The sequence below is a fragment of the Schistocerca gregaria genome, chromosome 3, assembly GCF_023897955.1.
Source record: "Schistocerca gregaria isolate iqSchGreg1 chromosome 3, iqSchGreg1.2, whole genome shotgun sequence".
In the NCBI taxonomy this organism is placed as follows: domain Eukaryota; kingdom Metazoa; phylum Arthropoda; class Insecta; order Orthoptera; family Acrididae; genus Schistocerca; species Schistocerca gregaria.
Genome location: NC_064922.1, coordinates 939,893,375 through 939,898,522, shown reverse-complemented (window position 1 = coordinate 939,898,522; position 5,148 = coordinate 939,893,375). Strand labels below are relative to the sequence as shown.

Here is a 5,148-nt window from a genome sequence, read left to right as displayed (position 1 = left end):
TACCGAGCAAGGTGGCGCAGTGGTTAGCACACTGGACTCGCATTCTTGAGGACGACGGTTCAAACCCGAGTCCGACGATCCTGATTTACATTTCTCTGCTATTTCCCTAAATCGCTTCAGGTAACTGCCGGGATGCCTGTGACAGGGCACGGCCGACTTCTTCCCCATCCACCCGCAATCCAGTGGGATCGATGACCTTGCTGTTTGATCCTCTCCTCCAAATCAATCAACCAACCTATCTCTTTTTGTATATAATTTTGATAGCCCCAAGAATTTAGCATACATTCCTTCGTGGTATTTCCTGCCCTACACAAACGCTACCTTTGAAAGCATTCTGTCTTGTCGGAAAATAGGTATTCTGTATTCTTCCCTGGATTTATTTTCTTTAATTGTTATTGATATCTTTCCTTTTCGAGCCAAAATGAGCTTGTGCTCAGTTCTCTCTCCATCCAAATCTATTTTACTTCAAAACTTTGTCTTTTACACCCACGACACGAAATATTCCAAATTATAGAGAGGTAAACATTTTCCGCTTAGACTGCTACTAAATTTACTTAGTCACCATGGAGGCAATTACGTGCACAGGTGACACGGATTCGATAACAGTTGTTACTTCATGTGCTACGGTCTTTTATCTAAATGTCGAAGACTCCATGTGATATCGGACTCTCCACAGCAGAATTACGGAAATAGAGATTAACAAGCCTCTGAGACTAGCAATGGTGTCCCTTAATTGTGAGTACGATTTGATTAGTGTTGCGAGAACCGATGAGAGATATCAAATCAGCAATAATGAATCCCCAGTTTAGAGGTATCGTCCATAATTTTCTGCTGGTCGTAATTGCAACTAATTCAGAAGTTGATCATTCTCGGCAAGACTGCCTATTCCTTTGTAAGGGAGTTCTTTGCGTTAAATCTGAACGGTCCTTCAAGCATGAAAACACGAGAGAGGCGCCAGAGAATCCATTATGGCCGTTACAAGAAAAAAGTCTCTCGCAACATAACTTAAATAAGAAACCTTCCCAAAACTGTGAAGATGAGCACACTAAGGTTGGCTATGAAAAGTAATGCCCTCTGAGCTATCACACGTTTTCTCATAAATCCGAAGCGTTAAATAACCCCCACAGCAAGAGCTCTGCCTCACTGGGGCCTGAATTCTTCTGCCGTCTGTCTCCGGAACACGTGGTCCTATCGTTTAGGTACTATGCTGAGGCAATTTAACTGAACACTACAGGCACCAGAAATGGCGATGACAGATTGCTGGTAAGTAGGAGAAACAGACAGTTAACTGGTTGCACGCTAGTTGCGACAATCAGACGGTCCGGAATTACGAAGGGAACTCATAATTACGGTTGCACCCTGACAACCGAGGCCTCCATGCCGCCGCCGAAGTAACTTGCCACATTCTATTGCTCTATGCCATAATCATCCTCTCTCTCGATCGCTCACAATTACCAGTCTTATTTCTTCATTTGTATCCTCTGATTGCTTATTTGTGCGGTTTTGCTTGGCTGACCGAGCACCATCTAGCGGAACAGTAACAACATTCTTGTATCAAGACACTTTTGACATCTATTTCAGTGCATTTTTGCACTATTCGACCTCTGAGCTAATACACACTGAAGAGCCAAAGAAACTCGTACACCTGCCTAATATCATGTACAGCCCCCGCGAGCATGCAGAAGTGCTGCAACACGACGTGGCGTGGACTCGACAAATCTCTGAAGTAGTGTTGGATGGAACTGACACCACGAATCCTGCAGGGATGTCCATAAATCCGTAAGAGTACGAGGGGGTGGAGATCTCTTCTGAACAGCACGTTGAAGGGCATCCCAGATATGCTCAATAATGTTCATGTCTTGGGAGTCTGGTGGCCAGCGGAACTGTTTAAACTCAAGGAGTGTTCCTCGAGCCACTCTGTAGCAATTGTGGACGTGTAGGGTGTGTCATTGTCCTGCTAGAATTGCACAAGTCAGTCGGTATCCACAATGGACGTGAACGGATGCAGGTAATCAGACAGGGTGGTTACGTACGTGCCAACTGTCACATTCGTATCCAGAAGTATCAGGGGTCCCATATCACTCCCACTGCACACACCCCACACCATTACTCAGCCTTCACCATCTTGAACAGTCTTGCAGGGCCCATGGATACATCAGGTTGTCTCCATACCTGTACACATCCATCCGTTCGAAACAATTTGAAACGGGACTCGTCAGACCAGGCAACATCTTTCCAATCACCAACGGTCCAATGTTGATGTTGACGTGTCCAAGTGAGGCGTAAAGCTTTGTGTCGTGCAGTCATCATGGGAACACAAGTGGGCCCATGGTTCCGAAAGCTCATATCGATACGCTTCGTTAATGGTTCGCACGCTGACACTTGTTCATGGCCCAACCAATGAAGTCCTGCGAGCTCCTCTCGAGTGAGTAGAGTTGCGTGCGGGCTTGCGCTCTCATGGAAAGGGAGAAGTTCGTTTGGATTTTTGTGGCGACGAACACGCTGAAGCCGTGCGAGCTCCTCTCGAGTGAGTAGAGTTGCGTGCGGGCTTGCGCTCTCATGGAAAGGGAGAAGTTCGTTTGGATTTTTGTGGCGACGAACACGCTGAAGCCGTTTCTTCAGTTTCCTGACGGTAGCACAGCACACTTCAGACGTGATCGTTGCACCATGAGGGAGGACATCAAACAGGATAACCCTTTCAGAGCCCCAGGAGACGGCCGCCATGACTTTACCGTCTGGGGATGCGGCCTCGCCCAACGACTCACCGTGCTGTTGTTCACTGCCATGTCTCCGTAGGCACTCTGCAAGCGGTGCTCTGGCTTTCGGCAAATAACCTCTCTGTTTGCAAAACACCTTTGCAGACACCATTTTGAAGGTTACGTATACTGCGCCGGCAACGGCCTTGTCGCAGTGGATGCACGGGTTCCCGTGAGATCACCGAAGTTAAGCGCTGTCGGGCGCGGTCGGCACTTGGATGGGTGACCATCCAGGCCGCCATGCGCTGTTGCCATTTTTAGGGGTGCACTGAGCCTTGTGACGCCAGTTGAGGAGCTACTCGACCGACTAGTAGCGGCTTCAGTCAAGAATACCATCATAACGACCGGGAGAGCGGTGTGCTGACCCCACGCCCCTCCCATGCGCATCCTCCACTGAGGATGAGACGGCGGTCAGATGGTCCCGGTAGGCCACTCGTGGCTTGAAGACGGAGTGCTTTTTTTATACGTGTACCGCGCCGCCATCTATCTGAACTTCTTGAAACTATACGGACTGAAGTGGGAATATTCCACGATGTCCCACAAGAAATTATGCTTTTTTTTTTTTGCATGTTGAAGGCCCTCGTACGAGGAATGGAAGGCACCTGCCCGGTCCGCTAAGTAGGGTTTTACCAGCTCCCTAGCATTACGACGTAACGATGGAGAGAGGCGGTACGGGCCCCGTCCCGTGGCTGCCGGGCTGCCAGAGGGCAGCGTGGGCGGCCATGCGCCAGCGTGTCGGGGTCGCCGGCTAATTGAGTGGAGCAAGTGGCGCTGCGGCCGCTCCGCTGCCTTTCCATTCGGGACTTCCGCCGATTACTCGTGGCACGCGACACGGCCGCCGACGGGGCCGTAAAAACGGGGTAGCTTCCTGTACATACCGCGCAGCCTCGCACGCCACGCTTCTAATTACATCATTTACTTCTTGTACGTCTCATTCTACCCCATAAAATCCTAAAGCATAGCTACATCTACATCTACATCCATACTCCGCAAGCCACCTGACGGCGTGTGGCGGAGGGTACCCTGAGTACCTCTACCGGTTCTCCCTTCTATTCCAGTCTCGTGTTGTTCGTGCAAAAAAGGATTGTCGCTATGCCTCTGTGTGGGCTCTAATCTCTCTGATTTTATCCTTATGGCCTCTTCGTGAGATATACGTGGCAGGGAGCAATATACTGCTTGACTCCTCGGTGAAGGTATATTAGCGAAACTTCAACGCAAGCCCGTACCGAGCTACTGAGCGCTTTCCTGCAGAGTCTTCCATCGGAGTTTATCTATCATCTCCGTAACGCTTTCGCGACTACTAAATGATCCTGTAACGAAGCGCGCTGCTCTCCGTTGGATCATCTCTCTCTCTCTCTTCTATCAACCCTATCTGGTACAGATACCACACTGCTGAGCAGTATTCAAGCAGTGGGCGAACAAGCGTACTGTAACCTACTTACTTTGTTTTCGGATTGCATTTCCTTAGGACTCTTCCAATGAATCTCAGTCTGGCATTTGCTTTACCGACGGCTGATTAATTTTATATGCTCATTCCATTTCAAATCACTCCTAATGCCTACTTCCAGATAATTTATGGAATTAACTGCTTCCAGTTGCTGACCTGCTATATTGTTGCTAAATGATAAGGGATCAACTTTCTATATATTCGCAGCATTTTACGCTTGTCTACATTGAGATTCTGTTGCCATTCCCTGCACCATGCGTCAGTTCGCTGCACACCCTCCTGCATTTCAGTACAATTTTCCATTGTTACAACCTCTCGATACCCCACAGCATCATCTGCAAAAAGCCTTAGTGAACTTCTGATGTCGTCCACAAGGTTATTTATGTATATTGTGAATAGCAACGGTCCTACGACACTCCCCTGCGGCACACCTGAAATCACTCTTACTTCGGAAGACTTCTCTCCATTGAGAATGACATGCTGCGTTCTGTTATCTAGGAACTCTTCAATCCAATCACACAATTTGTCTGATGGTCCATATGCTCTTACTTTGTTCATTAAACGACTGTGGGGAACTGTATCGAAGGCCTTGCGGAAGTCAAGAAACACGGCATCTACCTTGGAACCCGTGTCTATGGCCCTCTGAGTCTCGTGGACGAATAGCGCGAGCTGGGTTTCACACGACCGTCTTTTTCGAAACCCATGCTGATCCCTACAGAGTAGATTTGTAGTCTCCAGAAAAGTCATTATACTCGAACATAATACGTATTCCAAAATTCTACAACTGATCGACGTTAGAGATATAGGTCTATAGTTCTGCACATCTGTTCGACGTCCCTTCTTGAAAACGGGGATGACCTGTGCAATTTTCCAATTCTTTGGAAGGCTACGCTCTTCTACAGACCTACGATACACCGCTTAATTTTTTCTCTATCCCTCTGTTGT

The 5,148-nt window shown here is 48.2% G+C and overlaps 1 pseudogene; it reads left to right on the top strand.

Moving 5' to 3' along the window:
* The first annotated feature begins 2,892 nt into the window (after positions 1-2,892).
* LOC126357305 (5S ribosomal RNA) lies at positions 2,893-3,010 on the top strand (annotated as a pseudogene).
* Positions 3,011-5,148: the final 2,138 nt, after the last annotated feature.